Genomic DNA, 26,428 nt, shown 5'->3' on the forward strand with positions numbered 1-26,428 from the left:
AGATATGGATTGTTACAAGACATAATAGCTCCTGACAAAAGATAATGTTCTTTAATAATGTATACATACTATAATAATAAAAAAGTGATGTCTTCTTCCTAAATTATCTAGGCTCAAGTGTAAATGATATATATTGTTTTCTAATTGAGTATTATTTTCTGATATATTGTATATTGCTTATGATAAATAGTGTGATATTTCTGTATATGTGTCATGTGATGTATTTTATTATTTTTCTAATTATATTATTAGGCACCTTTATGGTAAAATGTTTGTATACAATTAATAAATATATTTAAATATCAAAAATGCTAACCTAATATCGGTAGGTAATATACGCTGTAAAATTAAAAATATTTGTAGTTATTTTTGTTGGTAGGTACTTGTTTTGAGCAAATAAAAAGATGCACAAAATAAATTTAAAAAAATGACATTACTTTGTTATCCTTTTTGAAAAAGTTTTTTCGTTATAAAAAGTTAATAAACAGATTTTTCTCGGTGTTATTTTTTCCCAGTCGTCTTTTTTAAATGAGAAATAAAGGAGTTTGTCTTGGGAAACTATATTATTGGCTAGTGGGATAATGTTGTTTACTTGTGTAGTGCCCTGCTTATATACGTATTACAAATCTTATGCTGCAGCTGATTTCGCGTACCTACCACTGACCCCGGGCAGCGACGACTATTCAAGTGTACGAGTATATAGGTCAAATGCACACCACCGAGACTTCAACATCATGATAACAATTCAGGGGGATGGTTACGACAATAGACTGGTGGATGTGGTAGTGGGATAGGTTTTATTATTATTTTTTTCTGCCCGGGGAATAATCTGCTACAACAGTTGCATTGGCTCGCTGAAAAAGGGTTTGGTCACATCAAAAGACATTTACCTCCGTTTATAACGATTACATTCCGACGTTTACAGTTACAAATTAAAATAACAATATAACAAATGAATTCGTGTATGTTATTATTATTATAACCTTTCGCAGTATAATATTCATCCGCATCCGTTGTGTTATGCGCTGGAAAAAACAACGTTAAAGAACTGACAGTTGTTAGGCAACGTTGAATATTTCAAACTCCTCGGTGACTAAATAATTTCGCTCCAGAAAGCCTGAAGAATTCCAAACAAATCCCATAAACCTTTTTTTCATCCCTGCGTAGGTATACCGCGATATTATATTTTAATATTTTACCATTACCAGTTGCAATCGCTGCGTAAGTACTTTCATTCAGTTTAGAATATGTCATAATACTCGATATATAATATTATATCTCTAGTGAACTCGGAATATTATTTATAGTAGGTTTTTTTCAAATACTAATAGCAATAGTCGAAATAGGTTGAAAGTTTGTCTGGGACACTGAATTGAGTATAAAACAGTATGGTCTCCGAAAATTTCGTTTTGCATAGTGATGAGGAGGGGGGCAGTGTTTGAGTTTGTGTGTGGTTTTCATTTTTATAAAAATTACTCTTTACGTCCTGATTGCAATAATTTTTGCAATAAATAATACAAAAATATATATTTAATATTTATTGCGATAATATCTTTGATTAGTGCAATTCCCCAGCTATATATGAATATATGATTGAGATTAATCATTTTCCTGCGTCGGATTCCGAGGTGAACACAACAATTTCAAAATGGGGTTGTGATATTGAAAAAAAAAATATGAATATTTTAAGAAACATTTTCATGTTTTTATTATAAAATTATGGTGGAAAAAAGCCAAGGGACCGACGCTGGTCGGACTTATGGCGGTCCACGCTATACACCTATATAATATTAAACTTTAAATAATATCGCTTTATTAGAGGTATATTATGATATGATTGCAGCAGTCTTGCGACACGTTGCGAATAGTTTTACGACCGCGCGGCAAACAATATAATCGTGTACGATTACGGTCAATAAATCGAACGAATTTTCATTCAAGGCCTCGAGTTATATTGCGGTCCGGGTATATATACGTATACCTACATGTACGTGAATTGTGTATACCGGCAATTACGGTTCGGCGAATTTGTGGGATTAAACAACAGACGCATCACGTTTATTACAAAAATGCCGAACACGTGCGATAGGAGAAGACACGCGTGTATCTTATACAATATAAATTATAAATATTATGTATATATATATAAGTAGGTGCCTGTAAAGTCAATATAATGTACCGGAGACGTATTTATTTTTTTATTATTGTTTATTTTTTTTTTATTATTATTATTGCCCTCGAGTGTTTCCGCCTAGCTGCGCGATTAATTATTTCGTATGTGGTTTCATCCGTTATAGATTCGCGAAAGTGCTCTGGTTGAAGGAATAGCGAATTTCTAAGAAAAAAAAATGGAACAAATTATATAATATTATATACCTGTACGATAAGTTAGGTTCCCCTTATTTATTGTATTTTGTATAATAATAATATACATGGAATAAGCGAAACGGAATAACAAATATTTATCAGTCATGCACACCAATATAATATGTACCTACGCATCCGTGCCAATATCTGTATTTAAAAAAAAAAAATTGTATGTTTATATTTTTTTAGGTACCTAAAAAATCACGATATGAATATGATTAAAATATCTTTAAATAGCTCAATTGTTTGCGGGTTGAATTTTTAAATTTTTTTATATTTTACAAACACATTGATTTTATACTTAACTGCGCATTATTAAACGATTATTTACTGGCAATTTTATGTTGCGCAATTTTATGTAAGTAATTAAATAATAATATGTTAATTAATCATTTGATATGGTTATTAGGAGACATACTTCTATTAGCTACACTTGTTATTAAAAATCATACTTATATAAGTAATAAATTATAATTGTTATCGATAATTAACATTGAGAACTTTATAATATATAATATGGTTTATTATTATTTTATATCCAATCCAAATTCATAGATATATATAGTTATATTCTACGAAATACCTCGGTTTTGACATAATTTACACTAATTTGTATTCTATTGAAACCTTTATGTAAATTTAGAGAGGTTGATAAAGCCCTTTTGATAATACATAAAAAATATGTTTTTTTTTAATAAATTAATGCTCAACCCAACCTTTTTGGTTCTTAGAAACTAAATGGGTTTTCGGTTGGATTATTATTTCATCAGGACCGTGATTCCGGTGTCATGTTTAAAAATAAATCGAGCTTGTCTCAGTTACACATTCAAGTTGTGTAATTAGATTATTGGATTTTTTTTTTAGAAGTTTTTAGTTTTTTTCTTTTCTTTATTTTTGAACGGATGCAGATTAGTAGATACTTATAATTTACACCTGGAATATAATAAACAGTGCCTATATGTGGGTTAAAATAAAGGGATAAAAGAGTCATTATGCTGTCCTACACAGCTTTTCTAGTCTTAAAGTTTTAATTTAATGTTATAAACTAGGTCAGTATATAAAGGTATTATTAAAACTTTGACTCGAAAAAATGATTTATATCATATATATATTATATTAAGTCTTGGATTGTAAAACCAAAGTAAGGTACCTTATATGATATCTGTTTAATGATGACACCTGAGATAAAAAATATTATGCAATATGCTATGAAAGATAAAAAAAACAATTTCATGTGTGTTTAGATAGTACTTATATGGTATAGGTCCGTGAAAATTAATAAATTTAAAGGTTTGGGATAATGTAGGTTCTTTATTTAATAAAGTTCTTGATGTGTATGTGTATGTTTGCCGCACTCTAGTCTCTCTACCACTTAAAATTATTAAATTCTCGAAGAATACTTTGTGTATAGACCATGATACTGTTTACAGCATTTATTTCACGTTCTTGTATAAACAATTATTATAATATAAAACATATGATTATTCATAGACGGGAAGTAGACAAAAAATCGATTGTGTTGTTTCTTTTAATATCCAATTCTAATGTAGATTCCAACGTAACTTAAAGTTACTATAGAATGTAAACATAATTTTAGATTTTGATAGTTTTAAATTAATATAGCGGATTTCGTGAATCTTTATAGTTTTTTTTTTTTTTAACAAAGCAAGATTTATTTGAACAAAGTATATATGAATGTATATATAATACAATATGTACGTTTTCTACACTATTAATATATCAATAATCGTTACATATATTCAATATTGTATGTTTATTTAAGGGTTTAAAATTAAAACTTTTTTATTTTATATGGATGTCAACATATGCCTATCATTTTACATTGGGTAAATAAAAATTATATAAATGCGCTTTCTACGTATTTTTGTGTCAAATATCACATGTATTTTATAATTTATACTTTAACACTGTTCAATTGCAATTCGTATAATGAGTTTTCACGATGGTGCATGTATTTATTCTTTAAATATATTTTCAAATACTGATTCGAATTAAAAACTGTTTTGAAATGTATATTTATTCAATATGTAATTATATATGTATATTATTTTATATTTCAATCGGGACTTCAGAAATTGTATAGAACCATCTATACGTAAATTATATTATTATTGTATAATTTTCATTTGGGATATGGCATATATAGTTAAAGACCTGCACGGCTGATCGAATAAATATAATTTTAATTGAAATCGTATTCATTACAGGCAGTAATACAACAACCCATCGTTGATGCATCAGCTTATTAAAATCATAATTAAATTAAATTCATGTATATCATAATTTATGTACTTCTTTATTTATCCTGTATATTATCGTTGGAATTTGGTATATTTGGACTAATATTTTTCGCTTTATAATTAAATTATTATTTACTATTACATTTTTTTGGTTTAACTTATATTTTGTATTGTATATATATTTTTATTCAGATATTTGATTTAAGAAACGTATGTTGCATTGCCATTTTAATAATTTTATTATATTTATTTTTAACTTTATATTATTCAATTACTGAAAAACTTTAAAATTATATCGAAAACTTTTATTAGTAATATATATATAATATATGCAAAATACCTCAATTATTTAGTATATTATATATTTTATTAAGTGCGTATATGTGTGATAAATATAAAGTTTTAGATTCAAAATAATAGTGGTGCATGTATTAGACATCATAGTGGTATTCTCAATACTACGTAGGTCGAATTATTTGGCGGTACTTATGTAATCATGTAAAATTGGTCATTTAAATTCGCTTAAGTAACTCGTAAATTATTCTAGAGAAAAAAATATTTACAATAATAAAATAACAAGCATCCTCTCTTAAGTAATAGGGTTAGAAAGATTTATTTTGGAACTCATGTCTGAAACTAAACATGAGACGTTTTTATTTATTTATATTGTGTTTTTGATTAAGGTTGTACCGTCATAATAAATAACTCAACTAAATATTTTTCCACGCCTGTTACAGTGGTAGTTGGTGGATGATGGGAGATGTTGGTTAGATCGTCTCCTAAATCATTATTTTTTAAAATTTGAACTATGAAATTATTGTCTTTTGCTATTATACAATTATTGATCTAATTGATTGTTTTTATTCATTTAGTCCAACCAAATGAAGGATATTGATAATAATTAAGGTTTTGTGTTTAAAAATTATCGATAGTATATAATTGTTGTACCATTTACATTTATTTTGCAGATATATTAACTGAGAAAATAATTAATATATGTTAAAAATCAATGTTGATTTTTAATTATTTCTTTTCTTTAACTACTGATTACTTTAATTAACCTACTCGTATATTATTATTAAAACTAATTGAAAATAAAATATAACTAATGGCTTCTTTTGCCTAAGGTAATTTAACCATTAAAAATGCTCAAAAATTGAAGTTATACAGAACTTAGTTTTGAATACTTTAATTTTAATTGCATCAAACGAATCAATTATTATTGAACCGAAAATGTTATTACCGAACTACTTATACAGTTAGATGGAATCTTGTCTTAAAGTATTATAATCCGAATTCGATTAAAATTGAAATAATAATTCTTAGTTAGTTGCGTTTTGACACATTTGGTATAATGATCTAATGTCTAATTATTTAAATGTTTGAATATAGAAAATTAGAACGGCAGTTTTATTTTGTATAGTCGAGGAAGTACCTACTTAGGTTTTTAAATAAGCAAATTAAACAACACTATAGATAATATTATGGTATATGTAAGATTTCAACAGGTGCATCGAAAAAATGAAAATGAAATACACAAATCATAATTTAATTTACGTAATTATTGTTAATTTTATATCATGAGTTAAGTAACGATTATAATATTTTACATTGATTCGATTTTTCTGTAGAAGGGAATATACCGTTATACTTTTAATTTTAATTTTAATAATCCTACAAAACAGTTGTTTCTATTACACCGATATTAACCATTGCGTTCTAATAAACCTATTATTGTTGAATAAGGTATATGCATACCTATATTTAATATACTAATACAAGGAACCAAATCACATGTTAAGAATTTTTTTTTTTTTTAATTTCATCTTTCACTGTTTATACGGATTTTGTAGGTAATAAAATTACCTGGGCTCTAAATCTGCAGCGTAAAAAGGGTTGTTTTCAACAATAGGTGTGCGCAAACGATATATCAAACATTCGGTGTCATTTCATTTGACTGAGTATCATTACTATAGTGCACCCTCGTTAATGGATCACGAACACCGCCCGGATGTAAATGTATTTGGGATACACAATGAGTGGAAGAGAGAAGGAACCAGAGAGAAAAATAATAAGTGAATGAGAAAGAATAAGTAGATGATAAAGAGAGACAGACCACGTCGTGGTAGATTTCTGTGTTGAAAATTTAAAGCTATTTATGAAAGAAAAGTAAAAAATAACGGCAGATTTTTTTAGCAATGGAGGAAAAAAGCTGGAAACGAAACAATATATCTGATACAAAAAAAATTATAATATACGTCATGCTACGTGTCATATATTATGTTATAAAAAAAAACTGGCGATAAATTGTTCTCCAAAAAATCGTAGATCAGCCTTAAGAACCATATATTATACAGAGGCGTATTTAGGATGATTTCAAATATTATATTTTTGTGGTGCATGAAATTTTATTTAACAGTAATACACTGTATAGGAAATATTTTGAAATTTCTTTCTAAAGATCATAAACAATTTTTTTAAAACGTTTTTGTGTGTCCTGAAAAATCGATTTTTAGCTCATTATGATACGGTTTTTCATCTTATCGACGATAATATGTATTATATAAATTTTGTCCTGCAGGGAAAATATAATCCACCTATATGGCTTTTCCTCCTACCGCAAAGAGGCCACTGGATGCATAAACAATGTATATTTAACGGATATTTGTTTATTGTTTAGTTTTAAACCATTTTGCATATTCTCTCCTCTCCTACTCTCTCTCTATCGCTGTCGCTCCTTCCGAATATGCGCTTCTCGCCACAATTAAATACGTCTAAGTACCTGGACTGTGCAAAAGAACCTTAAGCTGTTGTAGTGGCTCGGATTGCATTTTATTATAATACAGAATAGGTATACCTACTCGTGTATATAATACACAGTGTGTTATCATAGCAATTAAAAAACCGTCACACGGAATACTTGAAACGGTGGCGTTGTTCGGATAATTGTCCGTCTATTATTTTTCACACTACTCGAAACACACTCACGGATACGCACTTACATTATACATACACGTTTGAGTGTAAAACTCTTTAATTATGTTTAGCCGTGATCTGAAGTCGAAATCATAAGGTAGTTCCGATGTTTCCAGGTTAAATCATTGTCGCCCACGCTCACGTGGGTGCGCGTAGCATACCTAGTCGTCAGTGTATATATACATGTTTTATAGAACTGAAACGGGGCCACGCTGCCAGAGGGAATCGGAGTGTGTATTCGTGGTGCGGGACTTATTATACACACATACGTATACCAGTATACATGCATTATAAATATAATATACGTAGTAAATTTTATATATAGTCGGCTTTTTCAGCGGTCTCGAGTGGTTTTTAAAAAATTGTTGGTGGTCTTTTTTCTCCCTTTTTTTTCACTACCGTGTTAGGTTCGAGTGAGTGAGTTCCCTTTGTCCCCAGCGATAACGCGATTTACTTGCTTACTCTTCAAATATATCTCGGGCTGCACCACTGTCGCCCATAGTAGAGACCTTGGATGCACTTGACCCACATGCGACCCTTATCGTGCTTGGGAGCGTTGACGGATGGCTGGCGGTGCGGTAAAAATAAATGCACCAGCACAACTCTTGCGGCGGCTCGACGCCAACGCCCCCGCTCTCGTGTAGTCTATCGAATATTTTTTAATTAAAATGCACTGTGACTCCGGATACAAATAATTGCACATATACCGGCATGTGTTTCACTTAAAGATATTGTACACGAAAAAAAAGGAAAAACTAATTTTGCATGGCATAACGTTGCTAAAAAAAAAAAAGAAAAGAATCCTTACATTTAACAGTGTAAAGGTTAGGCGAGGCCTTATTGTCTTTTTTCACATTATAAAGTCCTCGTGAGTCATCGAGATTTCGCCGACTGCACCGAAACAATACAAACGCTGCGCCGTTCATTGTAACATAATTAACGTGAATTAAATTTATATATTTTCGTACAAATTAAAATTATAAAAATTAGGTTGGTAGGTAACCCTCCTATACCTATTAGTATAATTTATTATTGCTTAATTATTTATGAGTTTATATTTCCTTCAAAGTTATCATGGAGAAAATTAACTGAGGGGAGATATCTGTCTCACGTAATATGATATGATAGTGGTTATATAATTTCTAAATTACAATTCGAATATATAACATGTACACTGTACAAGTTTATATCTACGTCAATATTATAAAAAAATATCATGTCTGTCCATTTAAAGTTGATCAATTGATCTTACATGTCGTACGAGTTTTTATTTATTTATTTTTTATTCAGCAAAACATTTATCGACAAAAATTGTGACTTTGAATGATGACCAATGTCATGACATCAGTTATACTATATTGAGCACGGTTGAATTTTGATTTTCCGATCGGTTTCGTACTAAATTGAAAAAAATGACGCGGTCATAGTCATAAGTAGTTTTCATAAAAAAAACATTTTCACACTTTTTTCATAATATCTAAAAATTACAAACCAATAAATTATAACAAAATACATAATTTACAAAATAATATTGGTTTTGTATTGAATATTTAAGTTTTTTTTTTTAAAAAATTAATTAAAAGTTGTATTATCTATATTGTATACCTATAAATCATTATCATATTACATTATTAACCTTGTTTTTAATTTGTATTGCTATTATTATCATAATATGTTTGATTTTACAATGTAAGCTTAACATATTTCGTAATGATGTTGATATGGCATTTAATTTGAAATTTTTTTGCGCTTTCTAAAGTTATTACTGAAAACTTTTTACAAGATATTGTGTCGATGTATTTTGATCAAGATGATTGAAAAAAATGTTGGTAGAAGAGCAGATTGTTTGATCGTTTATGTGTTACTCAGCAGCAGGTTTCGGTTTACTGGAAAACTTTTTTTCGTGTATCTTCTCGCTGATTCAATATTTGATAACGAGTAGCCGTCCGGGACATAAATTAGAACCGACAGACAGCCAACGAATGATGCGATTCATGTGCAAAGAAACTTGTATGTAATATGTACATAACAATATTAGAAATGCATTGAAAAAATAAACCTACCTCCGTAGTCTATCCATACACACACACACACACACACACACCGATCGGTATTATTACATACCGTTATAGTACGTGGGTTGCTACGTAGTTCATGGCAATGCCCGGTACTTTCATACCCCGTGAACAAATAATAGTAATCATCGCATGTCGGGGACAGCACGTAATAATAATATACACTATACAGGGTGATTGTTATACAAAGTGGTATAAAATATTTGTTTATATAATCGCTCTAACGGAGTACGTGTGTATAATTATTATTATTATACTTCTGCGTGCAATATATTAATGATTTTTTTCACCATGTGGCTAAGATATTGATGAATTTTCACTAAATCCGTATATACTGTAGAGATATTACAATATGATTTCGAACTGAAAAACAAGATAACGAAAACCGTCTCAATAAAGATACATTGTATATTAATCGATGTCTTAATATTAATTAGTGTTGTTATTGGTGTCGGTTTCCTTTTGATCCTTATTCTAACCATTCATAACCTCCTCCCTCTATTGTTAGTTTATTTTCTATCATTATAAAAAGTATGATAAAACGGGAATAGTTCTATCAGATTAAAAAAAAATATATATTTCTTAGTAGGTATTCTTAACCTGGTTAACTTTTCCTTTCCCTTCTGACCACTCTTGACGCACACTGCACCATAGGTCGTAACTAAAATTATTTCAATAATGTACTACTGTGTTAATCGGCAGTGTGGTGAAAATGCCAATGACTATATTGTGCGGAATAATATTATCACATAATTCACATATATATTGTACTAATATTTAATACAATTATGGATGTGTCTATCGTCTGGCGGTCGCTACACAGTAGGCACATGTATAATTTCGAATACGGTTAAACGGTTCCCGAACGTGTGCCTTTAGTATTTAAATATTAATTTACACTGACGACGATAGTCACGTTTGACCTGCAGTGCATCAAATATACGCAGATGAATGGCGCGTGCGGCGTTCGAAATGCATAATAATAATAATAATAATAATAATAGTAATAATATAATACGAATTCGCATTTCTATAAATTAACGACCCAACTGTAAACGTACAGAACCGACGCATCGTTATTGTATAAATGGTAAATCAATTAAAAAGTAATATAGCAGTTTTACGATTTACAATTCGCAGTCATTCAAATGACCGTCATATATTTTCTTTTTGAAAACATAACATAACATGCTAGTAATAATATTAGCCGTACGTTTATTTATATTGACCAACACACCTACAACTGATTGAGTTCCGCTCGTTTGTCTGTTAATTGTTGACTGTATAAACCAACTGTACAATTAATATTCAGACGTACCATAATATACGCAAAATGTAAATATATTTACTTATATATTAAATAGTTTGACGTTCAAATGATGTCAGCGCAATATTTGTTTTCTCTCTCCAACCCACGTGCAAAATAGCAAATTTAAGTTCAGCAAAACCAAAGGTTTTGTTGTTAGCTTTAATATTAGGGTGACCCATTATTAAACTTAATGTAAGCATATTATTATCTAAGGAATCGCAAACGGTTTCTTCGATATTTGTATTTTAAAGTTATTTTTAACCATCATGTAGTATATATTCTGATTTAAAAGTTTTCATTATTTATTTCATAATTAAAATATCAATAAAAACCTATGAGATAATGCCATAGACAATTTTCTTATATTTAAGTTTAATAATAGTTATATACACTATTATTATTAGTTTATTCACTATTAAATATAAAGCTTACACAATATAAACTTGGTTCTGAACGTAAATTGTCTATGTTGTTAGTGGGTCAGATGGAGAAAACAAGTAGTGCGCTGATATCTTCTTAGGGTTATATTAGAATTACGATATTTAACGATGGTCTTTGGCCATGAATCGCGGTACTCTTCAATCAAAATGTTTGTATAAATAAATGTGTGTCTGTTGTGTTTTTAAGGACTCTCTGTACACCGATTACATTTTTATTCCCATTCAACGCACCCTATAAGTATTTATATTTTGATTAACGATATTATAGTCTCGCATATACATATAGTTTGTCGGTCAAGGCAATTAAATCTGTAATCGAAATACGATGCAGTGTCGTTAATCGATGTATTTATGTTCTATGCGCGGCATCTCATCATCTCGTAATCATCATTTAGAGTTTTTTTTTTACGAATAGCATACCAACTTGCTTTATGCTGCATAATGAACTCTAGATTAGACGTGTGTGTGAGCGTATGCGTACAGCCATAGTGTTGTATAACTATACACAGTACACTATGTAATATATGTTATTTTTTTGAGGTATACTCCTCCGGTCTGTATCCGTTCCGTCACTAATCTATGTATAATAATAATATATTGTATTGTACAAGTGTTGACGCGCCCACAGCGCCGACCTTCAAAGAACTTTTGTCGTTAATTCGATGATTTTTCGCATTAAAAAAAAAAAAAAAAAAAAAAAAAAAAAAAAGTACACAATCGTTTATTTATACTGTTCAGTGGACGGCGTTGCGAATACAGTTATCGCCGCCTGAGCTAATGTAACGTGCACGACCCGTTTTAACCGCACTTTTATCGACAATAATAATAATTTATTTGTAATTTGAAAACTGCGAGGCGCAGTTTTTACACTGTTATCTACAGCTGTCGCTACCTCTGCAGGTCAATATTATTATTGCGCAATCGCGGTATATTAAATAGGTGCATGTTTATTATTATTATCATTACTATTATTATTGTAATAATATCCTCGGCGGTATAGGGTAAATCTCTCTTGGCGTTTTTAATTACTCCGCTTCCTCCGATGATTAATATCATACGAACGCTGAACAATCGGCGTCGGTGTATGTACCCACATAATATTATTATTATTTCGTATATGGACCAGATTCGGCTATAGCTAGAGTAGCAGGAACATCAGCATCATCGCCGACGGTGGCTGCGGCTGTAGCAAAAGCCCTTGGAACGTAATTAAAACAGTACTTACAATAATAATATAACGCGTCGTGCAAGCGGCCAATATTCTTAGGAATTAATATTTAGACAACCTAAAGATTTATTAATAGCCAGTCGTATGTATATTATTATTATAAATGGTAGAAGACGCACGGAAACAATAACGGTCATTAAAAAAAATATATAAATATATATATTTAGCCACGCACGTTTATTATAATAGTCGCGAGATATTATTAAGTATGGCCTGCTCGTTTCCATCCGACGAATACGCAATGATGAAATGAAACCCATATCGCAACTGATACGTATCAAAAAACATATTATTATTTATTGTAGTTCATAACGAACCGACGACGACGACGACAACACAGGTGATTAATGTGTGTATGTATGTGTGTGTGTGTGTGTGTGGGTGAGTGGGCCCACACGCTTCCTCGACGTCGTGATGTTATTATCTCATTTTTTATTAAAATGTATACCTACCCTATATTATTTGTGTACACGCGTGTACAATATTAAACAGCGGGTCGTCGGTACATGTCCATCATCGAGCGACAGCCAGACTGCAGCGTGCGAAATAAGATGCAAAGACACCCGTTAAGTGTGACCGTTATCACCGTCGTCGTCATCATCATCACAAATAATAGCCTGCAGAATAGTGTTTTCTTTACCGGAATATCATACTTAATGTATTATTGTAATATATAATATAGAAAATATTACAAAACGAGCTTGTCGCTGTAACATATATACGTATGGCGTGACTTTCGTAGATTCGCTTAGTTCGCTTCGGTATATATTTTATGGTTATGGCTAATGAGCGATTTGGGCTTTATCTCCATTGTAAATGGATATAACGAGCTTTTCGTCATTCACTAGCTTATCGATTGCAGTAGAAAATACTTGTAGTCGCAGAAAAACTAAATTAAACAGATTTACAGTACCTACTTAAGAGGTTAGGACAATAATGACTTATATAATATTTATCTTATACGAAACATCCGTGTATATTATTGGTGTGTTACCACGTATTCTTTGTATTTGTCACGTGTTCTTTGTGTTTGTCACGTGTTGTTTGTGTTTGTCACGTGTTTTATCATGTTCACACGTGAGTTAATTTTAAAATAATATTAAAATCGGATCTAGAATATTTCCTGAAAATGTTGGTTTTTATTTTGTGAACTTTAACAAAAATAACAATTGAATGTATATTATTCAAAGTATAATGTATCATCCGTAGTTTGACAGCTTTCCAGTTTTCAGCGAGTATACTAATGGAACATATATGGACAATGGGCATTATATCGGCAATATTATTCAGGCAACGCTGGGTTCAAACATAAGCCCGTGTGGCCGTGTATTGTTTTTGGCACGTTTTGCGATAAAAATACGATATAATAATTATATTTCTTTTTGATAATAATCAAGATACATAAATACATAATAATAATATAATTATTAGTGGAGATTTTCTTTGCTCTAAGAAAGGCGTTAAATTAATATTTTACAGACTACATGAATTGTACTTTATATTGTAAAACGGTGACAATTTATTAACTAATAAGATATCTATCAATCTGCAGACAATTCTCACCATTACTGTATACATCTACTGCTATTGGCGCAATTTCCTCTTTGTGTCACGCTGTGTAGATTCTACAATAAATAAGGTTCATTATCGGTATCATATATATATATATCTTATGATATATTTTGTTTAATACACTTCAATTATATAACTAAGATTACACGGCGTTATGAATAGGCTATTTAGGTGCACCACTTTCAAGATTTCATTTTTCTGGTATGTCATAAATCATAATTTAACAAGAATTATTATTATTTTTATTGAATAAAATATTATAATCTGTAAATTTGTTTTTATAGTAAGCATTAGAGTGCTTGTTTGTAACTTGTTATCGTGATATAACATGAATAGATAAATTATCCATTGGTTTGTCTTTTATGGTCAGAAGATCACTATACTAATATTACACTAAAGTTTTGGGGTGAGGAGAAGGGATTACTAAGAATGGGACGAGCAGAGATATTTCACTTTAGTGGATTTATATGTTTTGAGAGATAATCATTGTTGTGACACTTTGAGTATTAAGATTTTATAAGTACTGCATGAAAATACAATATTTATTAGTTAGCAATGTATTTTAACTGTATCATGTAAGTAAAAATATTGATTAAATTTAAAATTATTAATATTATTTTAACTTCAAACGTCAGATATCTGGAGTTGTTGTATTGGTATTACCACTACTGTGATGGGGATAACCTAATTACCCATATATTTGATAAAAATGTAACTGTTGTGATTCAAACGATTTTACTGCATCCTTATTATGGACAATCCACCATTACTTTATTATAAATATACGTGACAACAATTCTATTAAACGTTTTATAATTTCGTCTCAAATTGAAGATTATGTTGTTTAATTTTAATTAAAATAACTGGTGTGAAATTAAACGTCTTCTCTCCATTGAAAACTATTCTTTTTGAGTCTCATTTTTTTTTTATCTTGACTGCCTATTATACTACTGTATAACTACTATTACAGTACTCTATACAAATGCAATACCAGTAATTGTATAAAGTCTTAGCAGGGTCATGTTGCAGGACGGTTTGTTTACACGTGTTGTTTTATCTAACGAATCGGTAAACATATCGGTTGGTAGTATCTTTGCAACTTTGCAAGATAGGTACTGCTCAATATATAAGTTGAACAACAAGTATGGTTGTTTCTCGATAAAATTATGTAAGTGTTTATACATAATATTGTATCATATTATACAGGTTGATCACCAAAAAAGTTCACCTTTTTTTTTTTTTTTTTTATATTAAATTTATTTAAATTCTGATTTTCAGTATTTTTAATTTATCTATTTAAAGACTATATTTTCAAATACGTAGATTTTTATACAATTTTGTTAGTTTTGGTAAGATAGTAAATTGTATAAAAAGTATAAATAGTTTAAAATATAGCTCTTAGTTTACACTTGAAAATTTAAAAAAAAATGAAATTGTAATAAATTGATTTTGAAAGGAAAAATGAAATAGAGAATGCTTTGTGAACCACACTGCTTCAATCGTTTGTTCTGTTCTGAATTGGCGAGAACGTATGGATGAATATTATTGTGACGACGGAAGTTTTGGCACGCATATTCAAATACCAAATATACATAAATATCATTATTTATTTCATCGTTCAAACAAGACACTGTCTATACTTTGGTTTTAGATACCGGAGTATGGTATGTGATAAAACAACCCAGATATAGGTTTGGTGATATTTAGGATATGTTCTCATCGAGTTGGGTTTTATCAATGTTTTATGTGTATATAAATTATATAAATTATGTATGTATATGTACACAAAAAGCCTCACGCATAATAAATAAAGTTTATATTTTTTCGATCTTTTTAATGGATACGAACTTTACTTTGTCTTTGTGGAGTTTCGTTGTATGTAATGCATATATACTCGTACATTATGCAGATGACACGGATAAATTATTATTTTGCATGCTTGTGTGATGTCACTGCAGTGCGTTGTCCAAACAGTATTGCAATAGCGTACTTTTATTATCAAGAGTCGTATTAAGGATGGCAAAGATGATATATTTTATAATTGTAGCTTATAATTTATACAAAACTAGTTAATCTAGAAATTCGTCACATTGCTCAGACTACTATAAATACGCACTTAAAATCAATGATGTGAAAAACGGTTTGATCGATAATGAAACGCAAACAAAAAGGCTGACAAAAATTGCATTTTTTAAATATTGATTGACCGGCGGCAGAATATCGCGATTACCCGTTCGCTAGTATTCATTGTGGAATACAGACTGCGGCCACCTAACTTATATTGTGTAAGGGACTGCCGACTTACGTTGTTCCGCGGTCGAGGCGGCCAACTTTATACCGCTGTCGTAGTGACCATCGTTCATTTGGTTTATCTAAAACGTGGTGTTCTTAATACTTATAGGTAGCAAAATGTTGGTAACCCGTTACACTACAATATATAAACTGAATAATATATTCTCGACTTGAGGTTTCTCGTATACGGGAAACATCGATATTTCAGTTGGTCGATGTTATTATAAATGAAAATAGTGACGGGTCAACTTAACCTTTTTCTTAGTATTTGCCGTTCGATTCTCAGCAATTATTGTTCAACCGTTTTCAAATTCAACCGATTCGTCGTTCGCATGTACGTTAAATGTTGCGCATTGCGACTATACATTTCTTACGAACCGCAATTCTCGCATATGTATATTTGCATGCCTATCATAACTTAAGGTACGACGAAATGCGTCAAACGTGAACTGAAGATTACAATCCGAGAGTGGCGCGTCAAAGTATAAGACGCACTTTACTTGTCATGTATATATTATTAGATTATTCACAGATCGCTTGTCAATGGGATAGACAGTAATATATTATCGTATACGCTTTTGCGCTACCGCGGTTAAGAACCAGTTATGTGTAACAAGTCATATTTTGTATGATATTACGATGTGTGTGTACTTAGATAGATTTGTAAAACCCGAGTAAAAAAATAAAGGTTTATAAATATATAATTTATTATTATAAATAATAACCACAAAGGTTATACCAACATTATGTGTCGATGTCCAGTATACCTGCAATGTACTATCTATGATCCAGCGTGTGATTTAAATATTTTATCAGTGAACATCAGCGGTTGAACGTGCGTGCGCGTACACAATGCAGTTACGTTTAATATTAAATTTACTCCGTCGCAATGGCGTTTCGTTGGTTTTTCACTCCACCACAACAAAGGCGTAAAGTTCGCACGAATACCGTTCTCCAGCCGGTACGTAACATATGTGTATGGTTAACCGTCAGCGGGCGATGAGAAAAATATTTTTATAAATTTTTGTTGTTGTTCGTTGTCCGCGGCCAAACTCGCGGCAGTCGTGTGATCCGGCGGAGGTGGTACACGAATTTCCATTAAAATCCCATTACGCCTCGGCACCCGTCCACTGGGCAGCGGGGTGCATATATACGTACGACGACGGAGGCGATGAGCGGCCCGGGCGCGCACCTACTCACACGCACAATCAGTGGCGGCGGCGGTAGTGGCGGCGGTGGGCACACACGCTCGCGCTTAACCTCACGCATGACGCCTCTTAAAAAGTAAAAAAGAAAAAGAAAACACATGTGCTGGTCGTCGGCTCGAGGCGAACAAGGCCAGTGAAATTCAATCCGTCGCCCTTCTTATTATACCGATATCATATGTTTATATATATATTTATCATGATCTGTACCGTTCTCGTCGTAAGCAATAAATAAATAAATAATAAAAACATATATATATATATAACGGGCAAAGGTGTACGTGTGTCGGCTCGGCGGTATGTACGCGTGTGTGTATAGGTGTCGTTCGGCGGTGTGCGGAACAAGCGTCGCCGCTGTCGGCGACAGACACGCGAGGCCACACACACCGGTACATGCATTACGGCAGCTCCGGCGTGGGTGGCGGCGGCTGCGGCGGGCGGGCTGGTGGCGTGCGTGTGTGTGCGCGCCGGCCGCCGATCGATACGCCGGCAGCACGCAAGCGCCGCCGGGGCCGCGCGGCGGCTGAGCGTCGACGGCGGCCGCGCACCGGCGACCAGACAGCCACTGCTGCAGCGAGCAGTCCGTCGCGGCCCTGTGCGCTACACCGCCGTCACACCGCCGAGCCCCCGCCCCGCCGGCCCACCGAAACCGTTCGCAGACAGAACGTCCGCCGTCGCTGTCGCGCCGCACAACCGTGGTTGCTGTCGAGCGGCGGCGCCCGCGCTCGTCCATCGCCGCCGCACACGGGCGTGCGCGCGCGCGCGCTCCCTGCTCGGTCTCCCCCGTCCTTGGGCCAGCATCATCGGGGCACCGCCACCAGCGGGCGGGCAGGAACGCCAAGCCAGCAGCCGCCGCCGCCGACCAACCAACGACAGCGGTATCGTCGTCCTCGTCGCCGTGTACGCTTCGCGCGCGCAGTGTCCCTCTGGCCGTCGTCCGCGTTGTTGCCGTCGCCGTCGTCTTCCGCGTCGTTTCCGCATTTTCGTCAGACCGACGTCGTCGCGTGTGCCGTCGCGTGTGGCGGGCGCGCCGCCCGGTCGCTCATCGCCCGTCCTCCCGTGCAGCATCTGAGCGCAGCCGGCCGACCACGCTGACAACCCCACTTTCGCGCCGTGCCGCCGCCACCGCCGCCGTCGACGTCGTGCAGACATGTGCTCGTGCCGCGGCCGGTGCCGGTCCGAAAGTCTGCCGATGCTGCTGCTGCTGCTGACCGCCGACATTGATGCGTGCACCGAGTGTCTGGCACAACGGTCTGACGTTGGTCCGTCGTTGTCCTGTTGAACGCCACCAGGTACCGTCTTCGTAACTCGGATCAGTGATCCGTATCCTGCAAGTATACCGTTGCGCACCGACACCACTCGATAAGACCAACGGCCGTTTTTCCGACCAAGCACGTGTGAGTCGTTTTTATCTCCTTCTCTCTTTCTCTCTCTGTATATATCCCTCTCTACCATGTCTCCTCTCTCTCCTCTCTCACACACACACTCCCTCCTCATCTCACACCCTTTCCTCGTCATTTACATTATAGTTATTATGTGTGTGTGTGTGTGTGTGTGTGTTTTTATCATATCTCGTTGTTACGGCACAACCGGCACGCGCCACGCATTATCGCCTCTCTATACTTATATTATTTATATACGTCGTTTAATAACATACACATACGCCCAGCCCGCGCATATCGATTGTCGCTCCCGTTTTTCCTTTTGTTTTTATTTTTATTATTATATTATGATTGTATTTCGTGTCATTTTGCTTTTTTCCACACGGCGGTGTTTCCGTTTAAACACGTTTTTGGAGGAGATACCCCTTGCGCGTATTAACACACGAGTTGATGGGCAAAAAAAAATATCAAAGCGTTTTAAACCCAAGTGGGAAGTACATATACCTGACTTGACAATTTTATATTTCGCTATAATAATATTATAATATATTGTGTACGTCAAGTTATTCCGCGCTGTCGACACTATTTTCGTGACGCGTGTACTAAATTATAATATTAGTCATAATATAATTTGCGCATTTAATAATACATCATTGTATAACGTTTGGCCGCGCGATGGTGGCACTTTAAACGTATATACGACACTGTATAATAATAATATATACAAACATTAGAAATTTGGATATCGTACGAGTTTCGTGATAATTACATTCGTCGTTGTTTGTTGTTTTGTCAAAGTTTCTTTGGAGGAGTTTTTTTTTACCATTATCTGAACCGTAGATTTGGTTTGTTGCACTGTGAACCGACCAAACGGTCAAAACTTAAAATATCACGTTTCGCAAAAACAAAAAAACTCCTTAGATTGTCGTCACGCGCGCATTTTCGTAGAACGACATAATAATATATCTATACTATCGTTTCCGTCGTCTTTATGACTCGGCACACGTCGCCGTGAAAAAAAAACACGGTTACCACCCCGAATCTGAGACTCGGCATACAAGTTATTATACTATTTTAATCGTTTGGAATCGCTAGTATATAACTCATTTTCATTTAAACGTTTACAATATCGATATAGTTCACATATAATATATTATATCATATTATGTTTAAGCACGTCCTTTCGGCCGGCACACGATGATTTAACGTAGAAAATTGAACACTTGCCAAGTGTAAACAATTCACCTGCTAAATAACACTCGTTCGTCTTATTTATTTATTATTTTTTTTCCTTTATAACTTGGATATAGTTGGGGAATCAAGGCGTTTTTTTTCTACTTTTCATTTTTTTTCCCACATTTTTTGTTAAAGAAATTGTTTGGATATGCACATATACCGTTATCTCTTATTACAACCATGTTTTTTTCTCGCGCTTTTACAAAAAGAAAACTCCTTTGTCGTGCACAGTGAACGCATTGTTTTCTAGAAAATTATTTAGGTGTAATTTTAATGGATACAACACCTACCATTATTCAAGATATAATATTTCAAATTGGCCGTTGTCAACCAAACAATGAGTTAATTAATTTACTAACATTTGCTACAATTATTTTTGTAACGCATTTAACACGTAAATTCTAGAATAATACAATTATGTAGGTACAGTGACCGATTCATTTGTTTCTAAAACAGTAATTCAAATATTTAATGCTTTTGTAATAAATAATAATTTACATTTATTTTAATATATTTTCATAAATTTACGAGCTTGTTAAAAAAGTTATTACTATCACATGTATAATTATTCTATAAATATACAACGACAAAGTATTTTCAGTAAGAAAAATAGTACATCATTTATTTAAAATTGTTTTACAAATCTTTCCCGATATGATGAATAATTATTATAGTGAATGTTCTACGTTTTTCTTTTTGGTGATACGTTCGATGTATGTTTTTGCGAGTTGTTCATAAAGTAAAAAATAAATTACTTATGTCACGCAACTTAGGTTTTTAAAAGTAAATATAACATCTAAGCACTGTTTAATTCTGAAAAAGCTCAAAAGTTGTTATTTAAAGGTTGATATGTTTTCTTAACTCAACATTTTGTCAACTCAACTTATATTTTATTCTTATTGTTAAATTTGCTTTTAAAATAATTTGCGTTTATTCTAGTTTCTTAAGAAAAATAACAGTTTGATAAGTTATGTTATTACGAGTGGAAATTTAAATTAAACTTCAAACTGATAAATTTAGTAGTTGTTTTGATACTTTACAATAGAAGTATTGATCAAAACAGTATTATGAATTTCAATTACAAGAAAAAAAGAATAATTATATTTGATTAGTTAAAATCAATCTATACATTGACTATTGAGTATAAGATATTTAAATGTATTTAACACATTTCGTGTATTTTACTGTTAATAATACTACAAATTTTGTTTACTTACATTCCGGAAAGTAAGGAATACAAAAGCAAAGTTATTATTTGTTTTAATCCTTTGGAGAAGTTGCATTTTCAATAGACACATTGTTGTGGACTTTGGCACTACTAAATTTAACTTAACAAGTAAAGTTTTACGAAAATGTTGTGTTATTATTACTTATTAATATAATGGACCAAGTTTTATTTCCAAATGATAGTCAAATGTATAATAATAAATAATAATATTGTCTATGTTTTTGTATAAAAGTTTGATAATGCCATTATGCGTGTTTGTGTTCATAACACCGGTATTGTTATTATTTTATACATATTTTTTTATGTTTTGTTTGTCTAAGTCGAACAACGGGGTCGAGGATTTAACTGAGGGATTATTTCAATCGAATACGTGTTTTAGTGATGTGCTCAAACACTTTGTTGCTTAATATGGTATAGTATTAGTCTTTTTGGATGATATTATTTATACCGTCGACGTGACTACATACAATTATTTTGATATTATTATGGTACGCGCGTACATCATAGGTACCTACGATTTGCGTACACAACAAATTATTCACAGTGACTGAGTGTTCTAGTGAGCATAATAATATGGTATAATATAGTACACAATGCTTGAATTGAAGGGGTCGCGGGGGTCAGAGTCCCTCTTCTTCTTATAAAATATTTTTTGCGTACCGCTTCTATTAATATCCCAATTAATAAGATAATTAAATATTCGAGTACTTTTTTTTTACATTTTTGAATTCCTCTTTTTAATATTTTCCTAATTGAAGCACTTAGTAGTTGTGTTGTGTGCATTTATTGGTTTTTCTTCATTTTTTTAAATTTTTTTTTTATTTTTTTTTATTTATTTTTGGAAAATTTCACGGGAAATATGATATCTGTGAAGCTGAATGAACAACGATTGACGTATCCTCGTATCGATTTCGTAACTTGGCAAAACCGGCGACGGATTGCATTATTATATATAGCGTATGGTCTTTAAGGCGGAGATCGAACACAGGCTTATAGATTGTCTGGTCTGTGGAACTCGTGACAAAAATACAACTGTAATACGAAAATATCATGTGCACGTATATTCATTAGGCGAAGGGGAGAGTGAACAGAATAGTGTCAATTGGCAGCGCGCAACTTTGGTGTGTAGGAAGTGGGCTTGTACGAGGGTTGGAGGGGGGAGTACTTTCCCGACTCATCCATCATAAAAATACATCAGAGTCCCCCGCGATCTGCAGGTTTACACACCGGCGTGTTGTGATTTCATACTTCGCCTTTCGCCTTTTTATTTTTTTTCGATTTTTTTTTCTTACATCTCGTTCGTTGACGCCCTCGCGACAAGTCGCTGTTTGCGAAAAATTGTTTCCAATACGTTTTCAACTCGACTCACTCCCACAAATGCACCGTCGTCGACGCTTTCCGCACGCGCTACCTCCATAATATTACGAATAATTATATTTATGTATCTGTTGTGATATTTCACAATATCTTCATTATAATATTCTCTGAATCGATTATTAAAACGGCGTAGGTTTGTATGGTACCCTTACAACAATATTATGTTATCATGATTATTACAATGTTCGGGTCGAGACGCACGTCGATGCAACGGGCAAACGACCGACATTACGAATATTGTAATAGCGTGACGAATTTCGGTCGGGTCATGGTTTACTACGTAGTTGCGCTGCATAATAACATAATAATATAATGTTTGTCGTGTAAAAATATGTCGGACCTCGTCAATAATATACGACACAGTATTTTATATTATCATAATGTTATGCGTCACAGAATTGGTGTATAGGTACACACACACACCTCCTATACAACATCTCCTTTACGGTCGATTCGCGACGAATTCATCTCGACCATTATTATAATAATGTCTAAGTACCTGTATAAAATATTAATATGATTACCGCGTCCAAGCAGACGTTGAACTGCGCGTTTCGGTTTCAAGGTTGAATCATTGCGCACGCAGAACGGCCGAACACAATAATAAAATATTACAATGCGCACGGCACACACACACACACACACACGCGCTCTATTAAAATAAAAACATATCACAGCTGCCCTTAGGGAATCGCAATAATTGGTTTTTCGCGTTTTAAATATTATAATATAATTACCGCGGCGCTCGTGTACACGTACCTATAACATTACACCGCGGGCGCGAGGCGCGGGACGGGCGCGTATTGCCTGGTATGCAAATCGTGCGATTTCGAACGCGAGCGCACGAAGAAAACGACGGCAAAGGAGTAGAGGAGTGGGAGGAAGGAAAAAAACAACACCCCGCAACGTTCTCGCCGTATATAATAATATAATATGTTATTACGGCGGCTTACGTTACAATATCACATTAACCCGTTCGCGTTTTATACAACGGCGGCGGCGGCGGCAGGGCCGCAGGTCGGGTGGGCCGCGCGAACGAGATTTCAGTCGATAACGAAACCGAAAAGCTCGGGCGGAAATCAAATTTCAGTGTTCGAACTCGCGCCGCGTATACAGTTTGCCGGGCGCGCACGCGAAACTTTCGCCTGTCCGTCAAAATATGATCCGACCGATTTCAAAAGCTTTTGTTTGCGATAATGTGCGATACATTATTCCGTACATATACAACGAAACGGTGCACTGCCCCCCCCCTCTCTGACCGCGTGCCCCCCGCCGCACGTCACGATGACTCCCGACCTCACCTCACGTCAATTATATTACAATATTACAATATTATTATTATTATTATTATATTGTCCGATAAAAATTCGTTTCGGCCATATATATAGTATAATACGTAATAATGTGATGCATGAAATGGTTAAATTATTTGAAAGAAACCGCTTCGGACGTTTTCGCCCTCCGGCAATGGCTAATTACACCTATACGCGCTTTTGTGTCGAAAACCTCTCGGCCCCGCAAGTATAATATATTATCCCGTTTTTTTGTTTTTTGTTTTTTGTTTTTTTTTTTTTTTTTGTTACGCCGAATCAACCTTCTCCCCCCCCTGCACCCCCCGCCACGCGCCGGAAGAGCCGGGAACTGTATTGTTTTCTTAAGCGTCGGACCGGCGAAATTTAATTGCGTTTCGCCACTGCAGCACTCCGCGTGTACCTCGTTAACTACAGGCCCCCTGCCCACGCCGCACACGATATAATATAATATATCTCTAATGTTTGTTTTGTCGGACGTGTTATTTTTTTCCTCGGAGGATCAACTTAGCCGTGCTGTGCGCAAATAATCGTGTCCGGCGAGAGATTTTTATTCTCGGGTCGGTGCGGGTCCTACACACGCGCGCCCCGTCAGAGCTATTCGTATAGGTACACCCCTAAATAATATCGCGATATCGTAGTGACTGGACGCTCGCAATAATGTGATCGATAGTAATAGGAACGGTATATTATATATATATATATACGGACCACCTATATGCTTGTAATTTGTCTCGCGATTTCAAATTTCAATTCGAGTACGACGAAGTATCCTAGTGACGGTGGAAATAATTTAATATCGGTTTCCGACCGTACGAGTAGGTATTTCGATATTTTTCGTATACAATATTTAATACTACTTATCTATTGTGCGGTTGATATATCATGATGTAATGTACGACATATATTTAGTGCGTATCTATGTAAGCTTTTGGATATTGGCAATGGCGTTTTTGTTTTAGTTTTCCCACCTATTATGCGACATTAAATGTTTCAGTTTCAGTATACCGTGTAATTCGATTTAATCGGATTTGTAATTTGCACATAACTAATCCGTGTAATAAATTTGACCTAATTAGAACATTGTTTGTCTAACATGTATAATATTCAACAACAATATTTTGTGTCGTATTCAAATTTAATTTTGACAAATTCAAAATCGTTATCACGCAAACAAAAAGTTTTATTGGATAAAATACAAATACGTAGAGAGTGAACGCGTATAGTTGTTGAACGATGAATATACATATTTTATAATAATAAATGCACTTAATATTATTATGCTGTTATATTTTCAACAAATTATATTTAAATGAGACGGTGGTAATATCGTACTTACATCGCAACTTAATAAATGTTGTAGGTAAAATATTATATTTTTCACCGAGTAGAATGACATCAAATAACGCAACTAAAAGTTACGAAATAAAAATAAAAAATGGCGTCTATTTATTTTTTCTCGTATTCGATTTTCGTGTATAATGTTATTACCACTGTGCGAATAATTGAGTTTGATATTTTAATAAACTCTTTACACCTTGTCGTGCAAAAACGATTCCATTATTTTTCACAGGAATTAAATTTATAAAAAAAATTCTAGAAATATATTCAGATAAAACTTTGGTACGGTTTTTTTATTTATACTTTTACGACGAATCTAAACTAAATATCGTGTGTACATAAGGTAATAAATTGGTAAATTTGCGATGAAATCGATTTTTTTTTTACATGTTTGCATTTTTAAGCGTGCGTGACTATTTGCGACCGTAGCGTTTTATCCGTGTAGGAAACGCCGTTATAGTGTAATCTATATAATCATTGAAATCTGCAATGATTTACAACGCCATTCGGTGGAATTTATGATAATGATGATGATAATATAATAATTATAATATTACCGACGTTTTGCGTGCTCTCTAATTGTCAATTCAGCCGTGTAATTACCGTCTGAGCAATTATCACATACTGCGTAAATTAGTAACAACATCAGAATGCGAGTTTGAATTTCCCGATGCTGGAGCGTATGTCTTGTATGTGATATATATGCGTAATACTTATGTAGTCATATATATATATATATATATATATATATATATATATATATCGATATATGTATTTTTTTCAGCGCGCGTTGTGCCGTAATAACACTGTTTAAATATTATAATATAAT

At 33.5% G+C, this 26,428-nt stretch overlaps 1 protein-coding gene across 2 annotated transcripts in view; it reads left to right on the forward strand.

Moving 5' to 3' along the window:
• The window catches only part of LOC132923273 (putative inorganic phosphate cotransporter), a 74,332-nt gene that overhangs the window by 6,226 nt on the left and 41,678 nt on the right, over positions 1–26,428 (forward strand). Inside the window, exon 1 of one of the 2 annotated variants that reach the window (XM_060987147.1) lies at positions 18,540–19,122. The exons of the other annotated variant lie outside the window; for it this stretch is intronic. The gene's annotated coding sequence lies outside the window, so the exon portion shown is untranslated. Of the gene's footprint in view, positions 1–18,539; positions 19,123–26,428 lie in introns of those variants that run through there. 2 annotated transcript variants of the gene reach the window in all.

The sequence above is a fragment of the Rhopalosiphum padi genome, chromosome 2 (genome assembly GCF_020882245.1).
Source record: "Rhopalosiphum padi isolate XX-2018 chromosome 2, ASM2088224v1, whole genome shotgun sequence".
Taxonomy (NCBI): Eukaryota; Metazoa; Arthropoda; class Insecta; order Hemiptera; family Aphididae; genus Rhopalosiphum; species Rhopalosiphum padi.